Below are 12,751 nucleotides of genomic sequence, written 5' to 3'. Positions count from 1 at the left end.
ATAAGGGAGAACCCTTAATATGAAATTAGAGGGCTCAAGAAAGGTTTCTTGGAAGAAGGGACACTTCATGTGAGGTTTATAGGATGAATGGGGGGAAAAAATGTGTTTAAAGGCTTGTTGGTGAGGTACAGCATAATCAGAAAATAGGAAAAAAAAATCACCATGACTGAAGTGCTGAGTGAACGTCATGCCTATTATTTTAACACAGAATGTTTTGTGTAGTAGGACCTCAGTAAATGCTGAATAAAGACTGAGGAAAACTCTGAGGACAATGCTGCATGGTTGACGGATCTACAAAATGGGGCATCAGTTCACGTGATCCTAGGAGTTGGAGACAAAGAATATCAGCAAGTGAGTTTAGAGTCTGCCTCTTACCATCATCCAGCCCAACAATGTTAACTAGTAAAGACTCACAGTGACACGTCAAAGTATGCTCTGTCTGCAGGGGAGTGGGGTCCAGAGTAGCCTATCAGCAGTCTTTGGAGCTCTCACATATTGCAATAAGTAACCAAAGACTGGGACACGGCACAAAAGAGGCACTTCAGAAAAACTGCTCTGTGATTCCTTATCTCTCAGATGCTCTGGGTTTCAAAGGAAACTTCTTTCACTTCGGTATTTATTTCTCTTTCATTTAAAAATCTACAAAAGAATCCTTCCTATATGCCAGACACTATGCTAGATACTCAAGGGACACAAAGATACCAAACGACGTATGTAGTCCAGAGGAGAAGACAAACTCACTAAGAGCTCCCTTCTTCTCAGGGCTCTGCTATCGGTGAATAGCAGGAAGCTTGGGTGGATTTCTTGCAAGTCAGGTAGCCCAGCTGCTATCATACATGTTCCTTCTTAGGAGATACGTAGGCTGATGTGAGTGAATATCTCTTCACCACTCAGGCACAGAGCTACTAGTATTTATGGAACATCCATTATGTACTTTGCACTTGATACAGACTTTCTTCTTAATCCTCACCATAACCCTATGAGGTAATAATCTTCATTTTGCATATTAGGAAACTGAGACTGCTTATTTATGAAGTCATTTGGTTAAATTCATACAACTAATAAGTGACAGAGATTGATTTTGCAAAGGTTTGTTTCATTCTTAAAGCCTCCGCTATGAGTTTCTACCCTAAAGTTGCTTTCTTGCCAAGCATATCATGATCCTATTCCACAGATTGTTTTTTTACGTGAATGCAAAGTCAGTCCAAGATAAGTATCATAATAATACATTCTAGACCTTATTCTACATTCCCCCAAACAATGTTACATCTGTGCTTCCTTTGCACTGACTGTGTGTGTATAATATAATCAGGTACACCCCGGACAGGAGCAGCAAGAAACATATACTATCGTTTCCCCAGGATTTTTTAACATGGCAAAATATTCCTTAATCATAAAAAGGTAACGGGTTGAAACCAGTTATAGCCATGCATCACTTCCTAATTTAAAATGATGCCTCTCCTAATAATGTAATTTCACAGAACAATAAACAAAACAGCCATCCATTTTGTTTTTATATTTCATCTCTGGATCAGGAAAAAGTGTTTCTGATATTTGAGAGGATTCTTTGGCTAATCTTTGAGAAAAGTGTTTAAGAAAATCACAATGTGAATAATAACCGAGGGAGGAATGGGATCTTGTCTGCCTTCACCCTCTGGTTGATAAAGCAGAACTTCTGCTTCTCTGTAGAAGCAGGAAACTATGAAGTTGTTTTAGTGTTTTCATTTTCCAAAAGTAGGTGTCTAATCAATTCTCTGTTTCATCCGAATGGTTAATTGCTGAGAAAGTCATCTGATCAAAATGACTGGACCTCACCAACTACTTGGCAGTGCAGAAGGGTTTTCAGTTATCAACCTCAATTGACTCGAAAATGGGTGATTTATTCAGCTTTAATCAGAGCAGTGAGGCTATTACAAAGCTTGACTCTGCTTTTCATCGGGGTCACAATGGACTCAAATGTAGTTGCCATTGGTTATAGTAGAAGGAACACAATCTTTGGAATCAGATGTGGATTTGAAACCACCTCTGTCGTCTATGAATGACTTTTTTTTTTTTTTTTTTTTTTGCGGTACGCGGACCTCTCACTGTTGTGTCCTCTCCCGTTGCAGAGCACAGGCTCCAGACGCGCAGGCTCAGCGGCCATGGCTCACGGGCCCAGCCGCTCCGCGGCATGTGGGATCTTCCCGGACCGGGGCACGAACCCTTGTGCCCTGCATCGGCAGGCGGACTCTCAACAACTGCGCCACCAGGGAAGCCCTATGAATGACTTTTGACAACTTACTTGAATTTTTCAAGGATGTGTTCCCTCATCTGCATAGTAATGAAATTAATATCTACTGCATATAGGGAGAACGTAAAGTAGTATTAAGTAGTAAACTATTAGTACATCCTAGTTCTGCTCTATTATCCTTGCGATATAAAGGCAATATGAACAGGTAGCTGGAGAGAACATGACTCTTTACCTTCCCGTAACTTTCTAACTCGTTAAATAACTTTGGTTGAAATAAAGCACACTGTTTACTTACATACTTTACTGACAATTGTATCACAGCAGTGGCAAATGGAAACAGTACTATTCTAATAAATCATCTTAACAGCTCAGTAAGTTTTTAATGTTTTTAATGTTTTATCTGTTTAAAGAAAAATGAGATAGAAATAGTGAGTACTCTGCTATTATCCTGCCTCTGCAAGCTTGCAGAACGTACTGCAAAGGCACTGTGAATTAAGAATCTATTGTGTACCCTGGATTTTTTCTTCCCAAAACCTTACAGAAGATTTAAATGTTAGACCAAAACTGTGATAGAGTAATAATAAAGCCGTTTCTTCCCACTATGGCCTGAGGGCAATGTATTAGTTCCAAAGATATGACCTTGAGTTATGAATCAGATGAAAAAGTTGCATCAAGAAACAACATTCTCACTTGGGTGGATGAGATACACCTCCCCTTAACCGTTCTGTAATATGCAGGGGCAAACTAATACTATGGAGCACTGCGTAACAGATAACATTATTTGGAGATGCCTCAGTAGGCCAATGTTCCCTACCTTTTTCAATTAGGAGCTTGGAAATGCTAGAAAATTGCAATAACCCAAGGAATCCTTTAGCTCTAGAGTAGAAATTGACGGTAAAAATAGTCTTCAAGTTCTTACACAAAACTTGGTAATGACTATTCCCACCATCACTAAAGGTTCCGCTTTTTCATTTCTCTCTCTATTCTTTGGTGGCTTCTTAAGCTTACCAAAGATGCTGCTTATGGTGTTCAGCTGTCCCTGAGTTCATGCTTTTAAGTTGAGAAGTGAAATAAAGAGGGAGAGAAGCAAAAAACTGAGGCTAGCCTAGATGGGGCTGAACAAGATTTGCAGTTCAACAAATATGTATCGAATCCCTGCTTTTTCAACCCCCTGAGGTACCTACAAAGATGAGGTAAATATATCTTCAAATTGTTCACACTGAGTTAGATATATATGCCTGATTTCCAAAAACCACCAGAAAGGACCTTGAGTAAATTGTCTCCAAGGTGGGAGAGGAGGGAAGGTGGTTTCCTCCAGTGCCTCTGTGTGTGTGTGAGAGAGAGATTTTAGGGAGTTTGTTGCAATTCTCAAAGACTCGTATGCATGTGTTTTATTCCAGTGCTGGTCGATTGATAACAGCTGCCTGGAGCACAGGGTAAAATAAGCCCCTGAGGTTGTTTGTAGGATTGACGAAAGAGGGCCCTGGTCAGAGGGTCAGCCATATAAACAGGGTGGGTGAAAAGCACCAACTGTGTTTTCAGGGTATCATCCCAGGGCCCACAGGATAGAATTCAAGCTTACTAGTATGCCATAAAAGATGCATTCCACACTGCATCATATGTTCCGGCATAGCACACAAGAACGACAAAGTACTTGCAGTTTATGTGCCGTACTGTTTCACATCTTGAAGCCTCTATTCACACAACTCCCTTTTCCTGGAATAATTTACCTTTCATTCTAAGATCTTTCTCCTAGAGAAAATCTCTTTATCTTTCAAGTTTGAACTCAAAAGACTTCTGACATCAGTACATCCTAAATAGATCTGACTTCTTTTGTTTCCCCATATTATCCCATAGAGGACTTCAGCAAACTGGTATAATAAAGGGGGTTATTTACATTCAATGTCATATTAGTGATCTATTTCTGGGCAACACATTGCCCTAAATAGTTTAAAACAACAAATGTTCTTTATGTCAGGAACCTAGGACTGGCTCAGTTGATCGTTCTGGCTCAAGGTGACTCATTACGTTGTGGTCAAAGTGTCAAGTGGGACAGCAGTCATTGCCAGACTTGATGGGAGCTGGAAGTTCCACTCCCAAGCACACTCATATGGTTGTTGTCAGGCCTCAGTTTCTTGAAGGTCATTGGACTGAGGACCCTGGTTCTCCACCATAGCAGTGAGCCTCTCCATTGGGCTTCTTACAACTGGCAACTTGATTACCTCAGTACAAGTGATGCAAGAGAGAGAGAGAAACCCCAAGGCAGAAGCCACAGTCTTTTTAATAACCCAGTCTCAGAAGTGACATCTCATCATATCTGTCAGATTCTATTTACTAGAAGCAAGTCAGTAAGTTCAGCCCATACTTATGGGGAAGAGATACCACAAGGGCATGAATACTGAGTCAGGAATCACTGCAAATCATCTAACAGTCAGCCTATCACATTCAGTATCTTCCCTAACTGGGTTGAAACCACAATTAATTGCTCTGTGTTTCCCTATCATCTGCCTAGTATCTGGCACAGTAAACACTGAAGAAAGGAAGAAGAGAGGGAGGAGAAAGAAAAGGTAAGAGCCATCGAAGTCGAATTATAAATTAAATCCCTTAAACAACTGGAAATGACCAATCTATAAAACTACTGTTTGGAAGAAATAAACACAATTTTAATATCTTAGCCAAGACTGAAATTACATGGAATTTCTAGCAATGTGGTCTTTGATTACGACATTTAACAAAAAAAGAATTTGCAGCTTAACACTGTCATATAGGTCTGGAAAAGAATTTCTGAAGTTAGAAATATAAAGACCAATTTTATTCATTCTCCTAGTTCATGGAGGCTCCTTGTGGTATATTTTGTGACCAAAAGGCCCTATAGCTGCAACACTGACATGCAGTTTTATGTAATAAACAGAAGTTCAATTATCTTAAATGAGCACTCTTAAATGCTGTATCCAAAGCAAACTCTAATTTAGGCTGATTTCTCCTCAAATGTAAAATGGAGAAGTGCCAAGTCTCTTGCTTTAAAATACTTGATATGATATTTTTTCCCTTTGAAATATAGCTCTCAGCCCATCCCTCCCTCCCTCCTTCGCTCTCTCCTTAAACATGTAGGTGAAAACACAACTGATTAAAATCTGGTTCCTGCTCTCAGAATCCAGTGTATGTACATACAGTTTGGCATGCAATCAAATAACCATAATACAGTATGACGTAACCATTATATAATGTGAATATACTATAATGTGAATGTAATATTCAAAATACTGTAGAATCATAGGAAAGGAGTGATCAGCTCTGTCTGGAAGAGGTCGGAAGGTAACAGATGCGATATGATATAGACTTTTAATGATGAGATAGAAAGTATGCAATGGTTTGCCATATTTCTTAAAAGAAACAAGTCATAGGAGGAAGATAATTTAGTTACGGGTCAGACTTCTTGAAACTTATTTGTTTAATTTTACTAACAGCCCACTTTGACATTAAAAGACATCATTTGACCTGAAGTTGTATAGGATTTCAATAAATTATTCTGTCCTAATGAGCATCAATTTAATTTTTAAAATAACAAAATAAATTAGGAGCATTTCAACTGCAATTTCAAGAAAAAGAAAAGGAAGCAGTAATGGAAGAATCACAAAGCAAAACTTTCCCTGTCACTGCTCAGAGAGGCAACTGTAATATTCAGTAGTTTCTAGTTCAGCTTAATTGTGATTGATTTTGTGGCAATTAAAATGTACAAACAATACATTTATTCACATGAGTTAATTTGATTCCAGCTTGAGAACTAATAAAGGACAGTTTGAATGCTTTCAGACTTGAATTCTGTTTCCATTTTCTTTGCACTTATGGTCACATTAATCATGAACTTAGAATAGAAAAGATGTTGTTATATGATACACTTTGACTGTATTAATTGCACTTTTAGGATAAAAGATTCTGACGTTTGTATTTAATTCTGATTAATTTCCATAATAGAACATTGTAGTTAAAAAAACGTTAACTTCAGCTTAACTATATTTTCAATTTATTATCAACCAAATATACTGAAAATTAATCACAATTCCATCCATAGAAAACAAATGTTGTACGAAGTCTTATTTTAATTTCTAGGGAGAATTGGAATGAGTGTGAAATGACATTATATAACCCAATTAAAATATGCATTTTTAAAAATTCCAATCCTGGGTTTTCTTGAAATAATCTGGTGTCAGAAAGATTAGACAGAATTTACCATTCTTAGACATAACTTTTTAGCATTCAAAATGGCTATCATCTCTCTGAAAAGAGGTGGATTATAAAAAAGGTGGAATAAGTAAGAGGAGGGATGGTGTGGTGAAAAGACATCACTACATACAATTTAGAGTTGGGAAAGTATATAATATATGATCTAGAAGACAGACTTCCTCATTTAAAAAAATCTAAGCTAGGAATCCCTCTCCTCCCCTCCCAGCTACCATCCTCCACACCTATATAAATGGGAAGATCCAGACCACAGGATAGAGACTAGTCTCTAAAGTCACTTCCTTTCTTAATCATTCCACAGATACCATTTGCAAAGTTTCTATATGTCAGAAAAGCAGATGAATAAAAAATGGCTCTTTTACCTAAGGTCTTATGACCCAGTATGAGTAGACAGATCTCATTAAGCCTAGAATCATGCTGATGAAAAGGAGGGAAGAGATTTGAGACATATTTCTAAAGGGGATAGGAAAATCTCAAATAGAGACCTGAGAAATGCCATTTTTTCCTTCCTGCATTGGGCTTCTTCAAGCTGGAGGTCTTCGGTTTCAACATTCTCCATAAATGTCTTATTCTCTTCTGCTCTTTGGTCCAAAATTATCATCATAATTTCTTCAAATGAGAAAACTAAAATAAACAGATATGAACATTTCTCTTCTCTTCCTTCTCTAATCCGTCATTTGAACCCATCTCTATTTTATTCTCTACTTTCATTCATAGCTTTGATATCCATTCTTCTCTTTCCTTTTTGAAACATTTAATGGCCTTTTTTGTACGCAAATGTTCTATAAAGAATAGAACATTTACATGAAAGAAACAAAAGAAAAATAAGGGGGGAAAATCATTGAGCTAACCTACCAAGAATATATTTTACTATCCTGTGGATAGCTTAGACCTACCCCATGCTCTCTCCTGAGCCAGTATGACCTCTACATTTTTCTTTTCTCATACTTCCACTCACTTAAAAAAATATTTCCCTTTATAAATGCCCACTTTTTTTTCCCTTTGGCAGATTTAACTTTTGGCAAAAAGAAGTATATCACATGGAGATTTTTTTACAGTAAAAAACACAGAGTGAGCATTCAATACATAAATATTAAAACAAAGTCACTAAGGAAAAGAGTTAGGCACTAGAGACCAAATTCTACAGGGTATAAGCACTAAAAGCTATTAATTAAAGGAAAAACTTTTACTTTTATTGTAAAATAACTCAACTATTGTTTATCATAAATTACTTTAACCATGTCATAATTTGGTGATCTTGAACTTTTAGAACTATATAACCTAAGAATCATATCTATCACATCTACGACAGGGATACCATTATACATAAGAAGAAGGGCTATTGTGCTTTGCTAGCCAAGAAAATCCCTAACTTAGCAAAAGTTGTGATGCCTCATCTTCCAAGTCTAACAAAATGCTAAATGAGACAATGGATAAAACACGAGTTGCCCACAAATGTTCTGATGAGCTCAGTCATGAAGTTTTATGTCCAGTTGTCATTCCATCTCACTTCAAGATTTCTGCAGAAGACTAATGATCTTTTGTACATGGAAAGGCTCACTCCTTGGAGAATGGAGCAATGACTAAGGAGAAAATACAACAAAAGACCAGTAATATTGCAGCTATTATGTGCAATAGGGTCAATAGAGAGTAATAAAAATCAATATAAAAGGTAATAGAAGGAACAAACCTTGGAAAAGTTCTGGATAAATCAATAGAAGTAGTGGACTGGGAGCATGTGAGGTTTTAGAGGAGTAAATACTTAGTGTCTGACTGACACGCTGTTTAACATTCTTGCCACTTATTTTATCCTTAAGGATTGTGTCTGTGTCTGTCAGCAGTGATCCACCATAGAGAGCAGCTACCAAGTTTCTCAACTTGGAGTTTTATTAATGCTTAGTTCCTCTTTCTGTTCTTAACAATAAATAGCCCACTTTATGGTATCTCAGAAACTTTTGAATGAATTATCCATATAAACAACCTGCAATTGCAAGGACTTCAAATATTTCTTTTTTAACTTTGTAAAGTCAGGACTTAAATTCAGTCTTCAAGTAATAGTGATGGTCCCTATTCATGATGACCCCCTCTCTCATCATCTTGATCTCTATAGGAACTTTTGGGAGCCTAAGAATATGAAATTTTAATGGAGATTCATTTCTGCCAAGACCTTTGTAACCTAGTAGTTTTGATTATTAGCTTTGGATCTAAACATTTGTCATAACACCTGGATAGTGACTGGATTAGTCAGGCCCCTGGCAAGAAACAGGCATGATGGTCTGATGGGAGAAATAAATAAGAAAAAATATTTATAGATGTGTGACAAGGTGTGAGGAACAAACAAGGGATAGTGCAGCACTTGAGGGCTAGCAAGAGCAGGAATTCCTTACTACACAAGACTTTTCCCAAAGGAAAAGGTTAAGAAATGGTTATTGAGACATTGAAAGCATAGGTGCCTCTATGAACAGGGCCACTTGATAGGAGCTGTAGCCTTTAGTAAAGAGATAAATCCCCCCTGTGAAGAACTGGCAGAAAGCGAACTGGGGATTAAATATCCCAACCTCACTCTTCTCCTCCCTTTTCATATCTTGATGGTTTCTCCATTGCCTAAACTTAGAAAGCCAAAGGGAAAGGGAACCACACATGTCAGCCTTCTAGGGTTTATAGAAAGGTAGGGAAGAATAAAGAGGGGTTCTAGAGGACAAACGTAACATATTTGGCACAGAAGATCCTTTCATAATTTGTTAAGGCAGCATAGTAAACTCTGGCAGGCACTGTAAATTCATTTTTAACAGTTTAAATTTTCATTGCTAACACTGTAGAGCTATTTCCCCCTCTCTCAAATATATTTAATACAATAAAAAAGGGTTTTTTTCATAAAAGAATTATGAGAATTAATTTAGGGATATGGGCAACATTATAAATTGGAAATATTGGCTTTGGTTCCATTAATCTAGTTTTCTCCTTTCCTTGTTCACCAAAGCCTAGGGCTTTCAAGATGGTCCTGTCTCTCGTCATATTAACCTCTAGAGCTATTGAGAAATGAGATCGCCTATCTAGTCTTTTTCTCTCCCAAACCAGCTATCAGTGAATTGTGATGATGATTTAAGCTTATAAACCTTCACTAATGCCTTGAAGTTTATCAAAGCCCAATACCTTTCCCTTACATTTCAGAAAGCCAAGTATGGAAGATAATTTTGATGTCTGGGAAAGAAGAAAGAAAACTATCAAACAAATGCCCAGGAAGCCATGCCCAGTAAGCCATGATCCTTGAGGTAGTCAATGCCCAGTAAGCCAGGATCCTTGGGATAGACATAGTGCTATTCATCAAATATTTGTGGCTCTCCTAGACATGTGGTGTCATTGTATTTCCTTGCCCATTGTGGTTAGGTTATGGTTAGGTTTGCTTTGTTCAACAATGTGTGTCAATTATGGGAGGAAACTTTAAAATCCAATGCATGATTCATATTGTTATCTCCTTCTCCCCATCACGGTACTAAGCAATGTTCCAGATAGTGACTTCTCTGATAGCCAGGATCCTGAACTGAGTATAACTTGATGCAAATATGCCATCAGCAAGCAGTACATCTCAATTGTTTCCAAGACTCTGAAATTTGGTGTTATTTGTTACCATGGCATTACATAGCCCATAAGAACTAATACCAATCCTCACGGGACTAATTTACACCACTAATATCTTGTTTCTACACAATGACACCTTGATTTCCTCCAAACCCTGATTTTTACTATCTTGTTTTTAAGGACCAAAAATATACTCAGGAGCATGTGCATTTTGTGAACTGATATATCTGGGATGTGGAAGGCTCAAGAAATTTCTGGAATATTAAACATTCACACTTAAGTGATTATTTTATATTTCACAAGTCAAAGATACAAAAAGTGGTGTGAATAGTGTCATTACATAAAGTAACAGGCATGCTATTAGCAGAACACACAAGGACATTTCTAAAAGTGTGTTTCTAGAAAAATGTCTTATAGTTCCTCAGAGGAATTTGGAAATATTCCCGCTCTGGAAAATCAAATCCCTAAAATTATGAGGTTGGAAGGTTACCTCTGATATTCCTATATTATTGGTCTCATGAGTTCTTCCTATTTTTTTTTTTTTTTTTTGCTTCTTAAACCTTCTAGGGCTTTTCTAAGTTGAAGTTGTGTCTTTCAGAAATACCATAGGAGGGAAACAAGAAAACAAAAAACTCTGAAAATAAAAGTAATTTAGCTCTGAATATAACAACTAAAGGGACATAAATATCTCAGAGAATGATTTTCTGTTTCAACCATGACTGTTCTATGGAGTGGAGAAAAAAACACGGATCACATTAAAACAAAATTAATCAGCTGAAGCATACTACATATGCCTCAGTGATTAACAAGAATATTTTATTTCTATCAGTTATGCAAATGAGAACAAGGTATTTTAAGGTTTTCCCAGTTCACATATTAATTCAGAATATATGAAACAATTTAAATGAAAATGATCTAGAGCTATATCTCAAAAAGTCTGTGTACATGCACAGCATTATAAACTCATTGACCTTTTTGTGCTATATTAGCCCATTCTCATCAGGAAGTTTACCATTAAAACAATTTTCAGCTAAATAAAGAAGCCCTTTGCTTTTATAGAAGAGTGAAATCTTTGCTAATCTTTGATGGATTTTAGCCCACAGTTTACATTCAGTGTTCTCAAATTTCAGTGAACATCAAATTTACCTTGGGCGCTTACTGAAAATGCAGCCTCCTCCGTGACTCCAAAGAGCTTGATTTGGTGGTCAGAGGTCAAACTTCTCAGGTTATTTCTAATGCAAGTCTACTCATTACCCATTGAGAAACATACCCAAGACAGAGCCCTTACAAAGGTATTGGACATTGATTTTGTCCATTTTCATCATGCATTTTTAGTGAACATGCTTCCTATAAAATCCTCTTCTCTAACAACAAAGAAGAAAAGAACATATCCTATTGATTTATTTTCCTTGATGAAGAGTAAACTATTCATTTTTCATTAGATGAGTAAACATTTATTATTCAAGTCACATATTATTTGACATTTCTGGCAAGCAAATAACTCCTTAGAAATTCTGTGATTGTGAAAATTAGACTGTTACAACTTACTGTATTTAAGATTGTGTGAATTGCCTCTGACTTCTTTGAACTCAGACACCCCTAACTTCATCCATTGTTTCCTACTGAGAATAATCTTCAAACTTTACACTGATTAGACCATTTTGTTAATGTTTTATAAAAACTTTCCTGCCACTGGCAATGCCTTTGTAAGTGTATCTCTTTCTATTTGACTTGAATTCTATGAGCTCTCTTATTTTCCCTGGGAACCTCTGAGACATTTCCTGAACATAATAAAAACATTGTTCAGTTTTACAGATTATAAAAATAAATGGACCTTACTTATTGCCATTTGGTCAGCTTCCTTTGCATTTCTGTTTGTTTCTTCTTTAAAAACATAAGAAATACACAGTATAGAAATTGAAAAATAGCAAAAAAATGAATAAATGAATGACCACCCCCAAATCCTTCCACAAAGATATAACCACTGTTAAGTTTTGGCCTCTATTATATACTTGTAGAATGTTTATCCTGTGTACATATAATTTTTTAAAATAAAAAAGCATGATAAGTATAATTAACACTACTGTATGATATATATGAAAGGTAAGAGAGTAAATCCTAAGAGTTCTCATCACAAGGAAAAACAACATTTTTCTATTTCTTTTATGTTGTATCTATATGAGATGATGGATGGATGTTCACTAAATTTATTGTGATAAGCATTTCATTATGTATGCAAGTCAGATCATTATGCTGTACACCTTAAACTTACTTATACAGTGTTGTATGCCAGTTATATCTCAATAAAACTAGAAGAAAAATAACAAAAACCAACAGATCAATATTCTACATCTGCTCTGTAACCTGCTTTTTTCCTTTTTACCTGTTTCCTCCTTCAATGCTTACCACCTATTCCTCTGTGTTATCCTCCCTCTTTTGTTGTTGTTGGTGATTCCAGGCTTATTGAGATATGACTGACCTATAACACTGCATAAGTTTAAGGTGGACATCTGTGATGATTTGATACGTGTATAGATTACAAAATGTTTACCACAACGAGGTTAGTTAATACATCCTTCTCCTCAAATAATTACCTTATTTTTTGATGTTATTGTTACGGTGAGGATAGTTAAAATCAACTCTCACAGAACCTTTCAAGTATACAATACAGTATTGTTAGCTCTAGTCATCATGCTATAG

The sequence above is a fragment of the Orcinus orca genome, chromosome 6 (genome assembly GCF_937001465.1).
Source record: "Orcinus orca chromosome 6, mOrcOrc1.1, whole genome shotgun sequence".
In the NCBI taxonomy this organism is placed as follows: domain Eukaryota; kingdom Metazoa; phylum Chordata; class Mammalia; order Artiodactyla; family Delphinidae; genus Orcinus; species Orcinus orca.
The sequence above is the reverse complement of the archived record's forward strand: the minus strand, read 5'-3'. Positions refer to the sequence as shown.